Source organism: Eleutherodactylus coqui, chromosome 7 (assembly GCF_035609145.1).
Source record: "Eleutherodactylus coqui strain aEleCoq1 chromosome 7, aEleCoq1.hap1, whole genome shotgun sequence".
Classification (NCBI taxonomy): Eukaryota; Metazoa; Chordata; class Amphibia; order Anura; family Eleutherodactylidae; genus Eleutherodactylus; species Eleutherodactylus coqui.
Window position 1 is genome coordinate 55,107,398 of NC_089843.1, and position 13,884 is coordinate 55,121,281.

The following is a 13,884-nucleotide window of genomic DNA, read 5'->3' on the forward strand; positions in this document are numbered from 1 at the left end:
TCGTTTCGAGTAACCAACCCCATTGAAGTCAATGGGCGACTCGAGTATTTTTCAGGCTGACCGATGCTCCGCATAGGGGATGATTTGTGAGACCCCGAAAAACTTCAAAGTCATGGAAACACCACAGAAACGGATAGGAAACGGCAGGGGCAGCATGCATGGATGCATCTGAGGCTCCCAGGTTACACTATAAAGCCAAATAGGTGGCAAGAACCTGGCGGTCACCCCCCTAACAATTACCTTGGGACAGACCATTATTAGCAAGGCACACACGCTGGCACATCTTAGCTAAGCACCACACTAGGTGCAACCAAGGCCAATCACCATCTGCGGGTGACACCGCTGCCTCTTCTTCTGGGTTACATGCTGGCATTGCTGTCCAATCCCCTGCACAAGCCAGCGTCCACAGCGTACTCAAATTTTTCCCTGCGCAGTGTTCAGCTGGCCTCATGCCACACGCTGGCTGCATAGCCACACCACCTTCATGTCGATTTATAAGTGTGTCTGCGATGAGGAGGAACCGGAGACACACACTGCAGAGCGTTGGCAGGGCCAGGCAGCGTCCCTCTTTGAAAGTGTGGGCGATAGCCCACAATGCTGATGAGAATTGATGATAAATTGACATTCGATCATAATTCCAATCCCGTGCCAACTCCGTCACAAAATTGTCAGGAACCGCTAATGTGGGCATGAAGGGGACTCAGATGCCAGTACTTCTACACATTTCCACAATGCAGCAGCGCATACTGACACCAAAGATTGGTTTGAAGCAGGAGGTGTCGCAAAATTAGCCACCATAGGTATACAGTGAAAGTCTCCGTAAATAAGTTACGCTTCCTTTGAACGCTGCAATCCAGTGTCTCGGATAACTGTGGTAACACGAGAGATAATACATGGCGACTAGCGCTGTTCCCTAGACCCCAAGGAGCAGGAGGAGGTGGCATAATAAGTCTGAGAAACCATGACCGAGGTAGGACCCGCAATACTCTGTGTGGGAAGCACGTGAGCGGGCCCAGGGTCAGGCTCGGTCCCAGCCTCCACCTGGTTGACCCAATGTGCCATGAGTTACATAGCAATGGGAAATCCATGTGTTCCCAAACAATTCATTCGGTGTATGTGTCAGATGGCTGAACACCGTGCTGGGAAAACCGTCTGCACTCGGTGCCCTACCCAATTCATTCAGTTTATTTGTGCCCAATAGCTAAAACACCGCAATGGGAAATCTTTGTGCACCCACAGCAAAGGCATGCCCCTGCAACTCAGGGACAGTACAAAATATGAAGCAATAGAGTGCCCAAACATGGCAGAGTTTCACCCCGCCCAGGATCTCGGCCTCTGCCCACACCCTCAGCAATCGTGGGCATGAAGCGGACTCGGATGCTAGTACAGCTGTAAACTTCTCCTTCAATCTGTTCCACTTCTTTTGATTGGTCCAAACCAGTGTCTCAGATAACTTTGGTAACACGAGAGCAAATACATGTTGACCAGCTGATCCCCAGACCCTAAGGTGCAGGAGGAGATGGCATAATAAGTCCGAGAAACCATGACCGAGGTAGGACCTGCAATACTCTGTGTGGGAAGCACGTGACTGGGCCCAAGGCCAGGCTCGGTCCCAGCCTTCACCTGGTTGACCCAGTAACCCAAAGATAGTATTACACATGAAGAAATGAGAGTGCCTAAACATGGCAGAGTTTTACCCTGCCCAGGACCTCGGCCCACACTTCTGCCCAAGTCATTCAGTGTATTTGTGCCACACAGCTGAACACTGCAATGGGAAATTCATATGTGCCCTCACACAATTCATTCAGTGTATTTGTGCCAGATAGCTGAACACCGCGCTGGGAAACCTTTGTGCACCCACAGCATAGGCAAGCCCATGAAACATTTCAGTAGCAAGTGTATAGGCGGACCCCTGTAACATTTATGTAGCAAGAGTGTAGGCGAACCCCTTAAACCTTTTAGTAGCAAGTGTATAGGCAGACCCCTGTAACATTTCTGTAGCAAGTGTATAGGCAGACCCCTGTAACATTTCTGTAGCAAGTGTATAGGCGAACCCCTGAAACATTTCAGTAGAAAGTGTATAGGCGAACCCCTGAAACATTTCAGTAGCAAGTGTATAGGCGGACCCCTGAAACATTTCAGTAGCAAGTGTATAGGTGGACCCCTGTAACATTTCAGTAGCAAGTGTATAGGCAGACCCCCTGTAACATTGGTGTACCAAGAGTATAGGCGAACACCTGAAAAAATTGGTTTAGCAAGAGTATAGGCGAAGCCTGGAAAAATTAGTTTGATAACAATATAGGCGAGGGCAAGAAAAATTGGTGTATCAAGAGTACAAGTGTACCGCTGAAAAATTGCTGAACCCCGAAGGCAGGTGAAACTCCTAAAAAAATTTTATAGATACAGCTCATTGTTGCTTCATTTGTAACAGAGCCTGGAGGCAGCCCTCCGAAAAAGTGGTTTAAGTTAAACTTTTAAACAGAGCCTTTTGGGCCACAGAAAAATTGGCAGTTCAGCGTGATGACATGCTGTTTTAGGAGGAGGAGTAATAATATCCGAGAGGGATAGACGAAGCTAATTCTCCCCTTTTTTGGGGTGATAGAGGATGCATTTTTCTCATGTTGCAGCGAAAAGAATCCTTATGATCTGCTGCTTTCCACCGGTGGAGTAGAGAAGTCTTGGGAAATCCAGCCTTTGTTCATCTTTATGAGGGTAAGCATGTCGGCGCTGTCAGTTGACAGGCGGGTATGCTTATCCGTGCTGATTCCCCCCCCCCTCCCCTCAGCAGCACTAAACACCCTCTCTGACAAGACGCTAGCGGCAGGGCAGGCCAGAACCTCCAAGGGCGTACAGCGCAAGTTCGTGCCACGTGTCCAGCTTTGACACCCAATAGTTGTATGGAGCAGAGGCATCACGGAGGATGGTGGTAGGGTTGGCTATGTACTCCCTCACCATCTTTTTACAGTGCTCCCTCTGACTCAGCCTTGACTGTTCCCCTGCCTGCGCTGGACATGCTGCCTGATCCCCGCACCTCCCCTGCTACTTGGCCCTCTGAACTGCGTCTTCTACCACTAGTGCTGTCAGATGGGAACTTTAGCATCAGTTTTTCCACCAGGGCCCTGTGGTATTGCATCACACCAGTACCCCTTTCCTCTTCGGGAATGAGAGTGGAAAGGTTCACCTTATACCGTGGGTCGAGAAGGGTGTACACCCAGTTATCTGTGTTGGCCAGAATGTGTCTAACGCCCGGATAACTGGAAAGGCAGCCTAACATGAAGTCAGCCATGTGTGCCAGAGTCCCTGTACGCAACACATCACTGTCCTCACTAGGAGGATGCTCCTCCTCCTCCTCTTCAGCCCATACACTCTGAACAGATGAGAGACAAGCAGCATGGGTACCCTCTGCAGTGTGGCCAGCAGTCTCTTCCCCCTCCTCCTCCTCCCCCTTCCCCTCCTCCAAAACGTGCTGAGATATAGACTTGAGGGTGGTCTGGCTATCAAGCGACATACTGTCATCCCCCGTCTCCTGTTCTAACCGCAAAGTGCCGGCCTTTATGCTTAGCAGCGAACTTCTCAGCAGGCAAAGCTGCGGGATGTGAACGCTAATGACGGCCGCATCGCCGCTCACATTTGGGTAGACTCCTCAAAGTTTCCGAGGACCTAGCAGATGTCTGCCATCCATGCCCACTCCTCTGTAAAGAACTGCAGAGGCTGACTACCACTCTGCTGCCCATGTTGCAGCTCGTATTTCACAATTGCTCTACGCTGCTCGTACAGCCTGGCCAACATGTGCGGCGTAGAATTCCAGAGCATGGGCACGTCGCACAGCAGTTGGTGCTCTGGCAGCTGAAACCAATGTTGCAGTGTCCTGAGGGTGGCAGCATCTGTGGTGGACTTGTGGAAATGTGCGCAGACGCGGCACACCTTGCCGAGCAGGTCAGACAAGTGAGGGTAGTTTTTCAGGAACCGCTGAACAACCAGATTGAAGATGTGGGCCAGGCATGGCACGTGCGTGAGGCTGCCAAGCTGCAGAGCCGCCACCAGGTTACAGCCATTGTCACACACGACCATGCCCGGTTGGAGGTTCAGCGGCGACAGCCAGAGGTCGGTCTGCTGTGTCAGACCCTGTAACAGCTCGGGGGTGTGTGCCTCTTGTCACCTAAGCTGATTAGTTTCAGCACGGCTTGCTGACGCTTGCCCACCGCTGTGCTGCCGCGTGCTACCGACTGCTGGCGACGTGCTCACGCTTTTTAATTGAGAGGTGGAGGAGGAGGAGAGGGGTTGGAGGAGGTGGCATTGTGAGGGTGAGGGTATATATATATTGCCATATGTGTTTTTTATGCTTTTATACCTATATGCAAGTTTTATTCAATTCCAAATGAAAAAAACTTAATACGTCGCCTTAAATCAGATATCCCAAGGTTTTGCAAGGCTTTGCAAGAAGATGTTCTAGAAATTCAGAGAAGATACCGAACCAGACGCAAGGACGCATGTACTTGGCCGATTTCCCAGAAGCGCTGGAACAAGATATCAAGATGTTCAAATGTACATCACTGTTATATGATTTTCACTGTCTCAGTCCGCAAATCCGGACTGCCCATATATGGTTATAAGCCCATCACCCCTTAGTGGTGAGAGGGCAGAGGGTATAAGATCTCATGTAATCTGTAATAAAGTGCGCAGTTTTTTCTCCCGTGTGAGGAGCTAGACCAGACTCCTGTGTGTGGTGTCTCTTCTTACAGCCGGCAACGGGGAAAGTGGGGTGGGGCGGATTGGTGTTGCACTTAGAATTTTAACCCTCATAAATGGCGCCCAACGTGGGGCGGTAAAATCGGAGCTTACAGCGCAATTCACCCGGATCCACGCTACTGAGAAACCGTCCTACTGCAAACCGAGCCTGATCAACTCACTTAGAACTCCAGGTAAGACAAACATATATTTATGTTGTGTTTTACGCTGAGAGTCTTGCAGCAGGACTGACTATCTGTGGTTTGTGACCGGACGGGTTGGGTTAAGAGTTCTACACGGTAACTCGTGTGGGCTCCGGGTTTGCCGTCATGGACCACTGACCGTGATATGCGCACCAATGGCTCACCCAGAAATTAGTCTGTAGTTTATTTGTTGTTGAAGTCCGTAGCGTTTTAGCGATAGTGGAGATTGTTTGATTGTTTGTTGTATCTGCAGAATTTTTTTCCTCTTACTTTTCATTTGGTCTCACAGACGAAGGAACCCTCCGTTCGAGTTTATTTAGTCGTTAATGGTTTAGAGGAGAGGGAAGCACTCTGTAAGACAGGTCCCATTGACGAAGGAACCCTCCGTTTTAGTGTAGTTTAGTTGTTGATGGTTTAGCTGAGGAGAGGGATGTACTCTTTGGGATTGGTTCCATAAGAAGAAGATGCCTTCGGTTGTATTGCCATATATAAGGGGCTGACAATTCGGGTCAGAAGGATTCACTCTATGGAGCGTGTTATTATTATTATTGTTGTTGTAATATGCGTAAGATCTTATTAAAGAAGATAGAGCCCCTCAAGGGCTGCCGCCGTGTGGATGAATCAGTAGAATGTAAGAAAAATCTAATGAAAATGTGTGACACCGACCCTACGGCAGATTACAAAATGGTGTCTGGGGGGAGGTCTTTAGGACCGAGAGGTGCCTTGGAAGATCAAGGTTTGCTAAAGAGAGATAGACAGTCAGAGAAAGTTACGTATGTACACATTATTTGTTTAAGAAAGTATCCGTAAGTGAAATGTTGAAAAGTACAGTAAGTGATCAAGAGGGCGTCAGGAGAGTGTCTATTAAAGGTTATATTGGCAGTTAGGTAGGGGAGAGAAATAAGGGGAGCAAGCAAGTCGATAAGGAAGTTACAATGCATGTGATTTGTTGGTAAAGAGAGATGAAAATGTGTATAATACAAGATAGATAATAGATAATGTATAATCCATACTAGGTGGATATATATGTGTATATATATATACTGTAAGTGCAAATAGTTAGCTGAAGGGGAGAAGAGTCTGTTGACATATAGCTGTGAGCTTGTGTTTAGTCTCCAAGGTCAGGAAGATAACAGCGAGAGAGAAAATGTAATAACATCCTTGGTTAATATCTTGGCTTGCTTGCAATGAATTGAAATGAATTTAATTAGTTATACTGTCTTAGTAGGCAGGGAAATATAGCAATTTCTAATGTATATTCTTACTTATACAGGGGTTGAAAATGAATGTTGCAAGGTCCCAGCATATGTGTTAATTATGATTTCAAATGTTTTTTCAATAGTTTAAGCTAAAACAAATCAGTTTGTGTTTCATAGTCGCGGAGAGATAAGAGATTTGTTTTGAAAAAGTGGGGGCTTTCAGAATTCACTCCAAAGTCAGGGTCACAGAAACTAAATACTTCAGTGTTTAATACAGCATATAATAGCTTCAGTAGATAAGAAATATAGAATATTACAGTCACTCAGCAAACTTTTTTCACATAATTTGTCATAAATAGCGCTCATTCACAATCTCATCTCAATATAATTATGTACTTTATAAAATTAAAAGCACTCACCTCAATGTTTTTCAACTGATGTATGTATGTTTGCCAAACTTTTTTTGTCCGTGCATCTGTATGTACTGGTACACCTCCAAGGGGGGTGACGGAGCAGACTTGAGACCCGTGTTCAAGCTGTGGTGGAATGTGTGATGTGGAAATTGACTGGGGGTAAAAGTTCTACCCCATGCATGGGACTTTGCTTGGTTGAGATGTGGACGTGTGGACGGTTAAGCTGAAATGGTTCTGAGAAGACGGACGCAATGTGCCAATATCAAAGGGGTGGAGCTAGATGATGTAATAGTACGTAATAATGTTTCATCCCTCCTGCACAAGGGAGGGGGGAGAATTTTGAGCAGCTAGTTTTTTTTTTTTTTTTTTTCTTCTGTCTGAAATTTGATAAAGATATTGCAGGCAGGACCAGACTAATAATGAATTCACTTAAAGGGATCTCACATTTCAAATATTAGTAGATGTTTTGTAGATTATTCTGCCCCGGTGTAACTCATGTTTCTGTTATACGTGCTAACATTTTACAGGAACTTAAAACCGGCTACTATTGTTCCAATTGAGTACCCTGGTTTAAAGGGGGGGAGGAGAAGGCATAGGTGATCTAGGTATTGCAAATCAGCCATTTTTAAATTTTTTTGCAAGTCATTTTTACATTTTTAATTTTTTGCAACAAGATTCTGATCTATTTGAAATAGAATATCAGCCTGATTGTCTAGCAGTGATGCAACAAGAAAATTTAAGTTTTAAAAAAAGTTACTGAAAGCCCTTGTTAATAATGCATATTTTGAGTTGTTTTTTATAGATGGTACCCAGGGTGATGGACGACTCCACACTGGATATACGGTGGTTACACAACAAGATGTCCTAAAAAGCAGAATGTCTCCGCATGTCGCAGTACAAGAAGCGGAATTAAAAGCACTCACGGAGGCGTGTGGAGTGGCCACAGGTAAGACGGCAAACATTTACACTGACTCCCGGTATGCATTTGGCATAGCTCATGATTACGGCCCAACATGGAAGGCCAGACAGTTTTTTACCTCAGCAGGACAGCCAATTAAGAATGATGCAATGGTGCAGAGTCTCATGGAGACCCTACTTCTACCTGACAAGGTGGAAAGCTCACACCAATTCCTACACCGGAGAAGCAAGAGGCAACGCCATCACAGACCACACAGCAAAAGCAGCGGCCCTCAAGCCGTGGAAGAAAGAAGAAAAGAAGAAGTTGATAATAACTTTGGACTTGGACTTTGATTTGAACTTGAACTTTGATAAAAAATCTTGAACTTTGATAAAAATCTTGAACTTTGATAAAAATCTTGAACTTTGATAAAAATCTTGAACTTTGATAAAAAAAAACTTGGACTTTGATAAAAAATTTGGACTTTGATATGCTAAAGACTTTACAGTTAAGAAAAAGACAAATGGACTAAAAAGGGACGGCGTATGGTGAACAGTCAACAGCACTTGCCCACCACAGTCCCTGTGCCTCATGATGGCCCAGCTGACGCACGAAAAGACGCACCTCTTAAAGCAGTAATGATGTCGATGCTTGAACAAGGACGGGTGGCTCCTTGGTTTTCTGTAGCTGCTGCATCATTTGTCCAATTTTGCATGATCTTTGCCGTAAGCAACAGGGCAGAAGTAAATTTGCCACATCACACTTGCCTAGACCACTCTACCCATTTCAGGGATTGCAAATTGGCTACACTCAGCTCCCACTTGTTGGGAAGCATGAATACGTGCTTGTTGTTGATTTCTTTTCAGGTTGGAGACCTACCCTGTTACCAAAGTAAATAAGCAGGTACCCACACAGAAGCTCATGAATGAGGTAATCCGCAGATATGGGGCACCGGAAGTGATTGAGTCAAACAAAGGTACACACTTCACAGGTGAAATAATGCAACACATTATGTCTGTTTTGGGTATATTCCAGGCTTTTCACACACCCTACCATCCACGGAGTAGTGGGAAAGTAGATACAAAAGGCAATGAAGAAAATGGGTAAATTTTGAATTGAGTGTCTTCCATTAGTTTTTCTTTTTCTTAGGAGGGTACATGCCACAGTAGCAGAGTTTGGGGAATGATTTTCTTGTTAATGTTGTCATAGGCTCCTCCAAGGAATTGTTAGTAATGTATTCTGTAGTCTCTGCTTTTCTCTCAGGTCCTACAGATGAGTGTCACAATCTAAAACCAGGTGACAGGGTCTATGTGAAAAAGTTTGAAAGAGAAACCCGGTTTGAATGTCCTTACCAGATGTTGTTCACCCAACTGCAGTCAAGCTTGAAGGAAAACCCACTTGGATCCACACTTCGCACTGAAAAAACTAATGATCCTGCATATCCTTTACATGCTATAATGTGGTACAATTCCTCTAACACACACCTTTGACTACTGTACACTAGCCCCTGTTTCAGAACAAATTAATACAATCAAATGTGCAATCAATAAGACTACACTGAGGGTGAGAATCCAACACCGCATCGTGCTAAGAGAGACGTTGACGCTCCAGGTGGTAACTTTGATCCACATGTATGCATAGATGCAATAGGAGTGCCAAGGGGGGTGCGAGATGAATTTAATTGTAGAGATCAGGTTAAAGTAGGTTTTGAGTCCTTATTTGCTATTGTCACTGTTAATAATAATGTAGATTGGATGAATTATATCTATTAAAATCAGCAGAGGTTTGTAAACTACACCAGAGATGCTTTACAAGGGTTAATTGACCAGTTAGGGCCCACTGCATCCATGGCGTTCCAAAATAGAGTGGCCGTGGATATGATTTTAGCAGAAAGAGGTGGGGTATGTAATTTCCTGTTTGTGTATTATCCCTTTAATATGACCAAAATTTCCCTTGTTTGAAAAAAGATGAAGAGCCAGTTCCGATAATGCCAACCAGATATGTTACCAGAAGAATGGAGAGATGGACTAGTACTGTGTCTGCCTCAGTCTCATAAGATGGACTGTCAGTGGACTTCCCATTTGCCTAGGGAAAGTGCAGAAGACCTTAGGTTCCGGCGAGGGCACACCCTGTGGGGTGTTAACTTGTACAGATAGAGGGTATGGAGGCCCGGAAATAAGCCCAGGGAATCCATGGCCTCCTTCTGAGGTTAGGTAGGGATCCCTTCCCTTTTAGGAGTAGGGACTTACGGGCAGTGGAGAAACCCTGACGCAAGGGAGAGACGACCGAGGAAGAGTGCAAGGTCTGATGCTTGATCTCCATATTAAGTTTTTTAGGGGGGTTTGTGAGGGTATATATATATTGCCATATGTGTTTTTTATGCTTTTATACCTATAGGCAAGTTTTATTCAATTCCAAATGAAAAAAACTTAATACGTCGCCTTAAATCAGATATCCCAAGGTTTTGCAAGGCTTTGCAAGAAGATGTTCTAGAAATTCAGAGAAGATACCGAACCAGACGCAAGGACGCATGTACTTGGCTGATTTCCCAGAAGCGCTGGAACAAGATATCAAGATGTTCAAATGTACATCACTGTTATATGATTTTCACTGTCTCAGTCCGCAAATCCGGACTGCCCATATATGGTTATAAGCCCATCACCCCTTAGTGGTGAGAGGGCAGAGGGTATAAGATCTCATGTAATCTGTAATAAAGTGCGCAGTTTTTTCTCCCGTGTGAGGAGCTAGACCAGACTCCTGTGTGTGGTGTCTCTTCTTACAGCCGGCAACGGGGAAAGTGGGGTGGGGCGGATTGGTGTTGCACTTAGAATTTTAACCCTCATAGCATAATACGTCGCAGATACCAGCACCGAGGTAGGACCCGCTATTCTTGGTGCGGGTAGCACGTGAGAGGTCCCAGGCTCTGACTCGGTCCCAGCCTCCACCAAGTTCACCCAATGTACCGTCAGGGAGATATAGTGTCCCTGCCCGCCAGTACTTGTCCACATGTCCGTCCTTAAGTGGACCTTTCCAGTAACTGCGTTGGTGAGGGCACGGTTAATGTTGGGGGAGACGTGCTGGTGTAGGGTTGGAACGGCACACCAGGAAAAATAGTGGCGACTGGAGACCGAGTAGCGCGGGACCGCCGCCGCCATCATGTTTTTGAAAGTCTCTATTTCCACAAGCCTGTACGGCAGCATCTCCAGGCTAATTAATTTGGCAATGTGCACGTTTAAAGTATGTCCATGCAGGTGGGTGGTGGCGTATTTCCGCTTTTGCTCCAACGCTTGTGTTAGCGACAGCTGAACGCTGCACTGGGGGACATTGCTAGAGGCGGTGGGGGTGAGGGTGTGGGAGAAGGCTGGGAGGCGCTTGTGCCTGTGTCCTGGGAGGAGGATTGGATCTGTGTGCCTGGTTGTGGCACAGGGGAAAAGGCAGTGGTGTGATCCAGAGGCAGTGTGTGGCCTTCGTCCCACATTGTGGGGTGCTTGGCCATCATATGCCTGCGCGTGCTGGTGGTGGTGAGGCTGGTAGTAGTGGCTCCCCGGCTGATCTTGGTGTGGCACAGGTTGCACACCACTGTTCGTCGGTCGTCCGCGCTCTCACTAAAAAACATTCACACCTTTGAACACCTAGCCCTCTGCATGGAGGCTTGCCGTGAGGGGGTGCTGTGGGAAACAGTTGGAGGATTCTTTGCTCTGGCCCTGCCTCTCCCCCTGGCCACCCCACTGCCTCTTCCAACCTGTCCTGCTGCTGCACTTGCCTCCCCCTCTGAAGCCCTGTCTTCAGTAGGCTTAGCAAGCCAGGTGGGGTCAGTCACCTCATCGTCCAGCAGCTCTTCCTCCGAATCGTCTGTGCGCTCCTCCATCGGACTTACTGCCCTTACTACTACCTCACTGACAGACAACTGTGTCTCATCTTCCTCATCCACAAAAAGCTCTTGAGACAGTTGCTGGAAGTCCCCAGCCTCATCACCCGGACTCCGGGAACTTTCCAAAGGTTGGGCATCGGTCATGACAAACTCCTCAGGTGGGAGAGAAACCGTTTTTTCCCAATCAGGGCAGGGACCCGAAAACAGTTCCTGGGAGTCTGCCTGCTCAGAATCTGTCATTTTCCTGGAGTGATGAGGCTGGGAGGAAGGAGAAGCAGCCAGAGGATTCAGAGGTGCAGTCCCTAGGCTGCGAGTAGTGGACTGTGTAGAAGACTGGGGGTTCGACACATTATGGGACGCGTTATCTGTGATCCACGACAGGACCTGCTCGCACTGCTCTGCTTGTAATAAAGGTCTACCACGCGGACCCGCAAATTGTGATATGAAGCTGGGGAGCCTAGAAACTTGGCACTCTAATCCCTCAGCAGCCGGCTGTGATTCACCACGCCCAGGAACTTGGCCTGTGCCCACACCCTCACTTGGACGCCTGCGTCCTCGACCCTTACCCCTACTCCTCATCATGGCGGATTAAGGATAGAGCAGGGTCCACATAAATTACCCCACTGTACAGCGCTGAGAACTGGGGCTAATTCACTGCACACAGACTTGTAGATACGGGAGGCTCTATGCTGTGACAGGAAAAAAATTAAACCGCTGTCTTGCGCTGATACCTAGGGGTCATTTACCGCTCACAGAGACTTGTAGATAAGAGAGGCTGTATGGAGTGGCAGAAAGCTATAAAGCCAGTGGATAGTGTGAATAACTGTGGCTATTTCACTGCACCCAAGGAAAGGGTATTGTGAGACGCTCTGTACAGGGGCAGAAAGCTATAAAGCCAGTGGATAGTGCTGATATCTGCGGCAACTTCACCGCACCCAAGGAAAGGGTATTGTGAGACAATCTGCATGGGGGCAGAAAACTATACAGCCAGAGGATAATGAGAAGCAGCCCTAAGAAGGACTGTTGGGGTTCTTGAAGAGAGGATCCTACTCTAACACTTTCTCTATATCAGCAGCACTTTCCCTAACCTCCGGCACCATGCGTCTGAGGCGAGCCGCAGGTGGGACAAGTTTAAGTACTCAGCGGTCACCTGATCCCGCCAGCCACTCACTGCTGTTGGCGGGCAGAGGGCTGGCACGTCACAGCAGGAAGTGGTAATGCCTTCCCCGCATGTTGGCTAGAAAATGGCGCTAAACATGCGGGGAAGGTAAATGAAATTGACTCGAGTACCGCGTGGTGTTTGTCTCAAGTACCCTAATACTCGAACGAGTATCAAGCTCGGACAAGTGTGTTCGGTCATCTCTAGGTAGGATCTATTTTCCTGCTGTTTTTTTCAAACCCGTGCGCACTATCACAGAGTTGGAATGACCTGAAACAAAAAAAACAACAAACAAAGCCCTGGTTCATGATCAACTACTCTTTGTAGTTGCGCGTACACCCATGTGTTTTTGCCCTAAGGCATGAGTATAAATAAACCTCTTATGTATTTGGACACTTTGAATAATTTAAGTGTCATTTGCAAACTAAGTGTTATTTAGCAACTCCCAGAAAAGCCCTTCAAATAAAGACCTTGCACTATATTAAAATTCAGGGAAATGTTCCTTATAACCACAAGGGTACAATTAAAAGTTCTCATCTTGTAACAGTTTAAAGCCCTGCTCTTCCTCATTTAGTATAAACTCCATACAATAATATAGTTAACAGTAGTCTGCAAATGGATCGCTTTCTACTTAGATCATTGACCATAACGCTTGCTTAGTTCAAGCAAATTATACTGCACTTCACTAATGATGCACTATACCTAATTAAAGTGGCCCTTTGGGCCCTAACGAGGTTGTTCTTGGTGCTTCTCTGACTTACTAATGCAGATTGTGCATTAATATGCATTGGTAGTCTATAACACTGCATGTTGCTCCGACTGGCCAGTGCAAGGGTAACGATGGTCAATAAAGCAGGTATATAGTGCCTTAGACTAACAGTATGCATCAGGTAGTCAAAGAAGCGGTGCGGCTATCTTTGTTTGTCCAGGCCAGGAAGTTCACGTTAAAGGAAGGGGTTCGGTGCTTTGGACATTTTCTTTTAGTTAGAAGGGTTTTCTTCATAGAAGTTGATTACAGGGTGTTCTGCTGCAGGGACCCCTAGGGATCAACTATACTCCGTGGAGGGCCCTTACAGAAAGTGTTCAATTTGCCTGCAGTGCCACCACAAGCAAAACGAAATTAATGAGCTGTCCACGTAATGCTTAAGTGTGCCAGGTCCTCCAGAGCAATTGTTCTCATTGTTATCACTTGCTGCTCTTCAAGGCTGACAGATAAAGTTTATTAATTCTCTAATATGGTTTTTAAAGTTGGGTTTTCTAAACCAGACAACCATGTTAAAGTGAACCTGTCACTAGGTTCATGCTGCCTAAACCATAAGCAGCATGAACTGAGGACAGACACAGACTTTACAGCGATGTATGTTTTGAAATAATGAGTGTCCAGTGACGATGGGACTCCCCGCGAGCACAAAA

At 46.5% G+C, this 13,884-nt stretch overlaps 1 protein-coding gene across 1 annotated transcript in view; it reads right to left on the minus strand.

The window, feature by feature from the left end:
* The window catches only part of POLN (DNA polymerase nu), a 120,414-nt gene that overhangs the window by 8,663 nt on the left and 97,867 nt on the right, over window positions 1-13,884 (minus strand). The window lies entirely within an intron of this gene.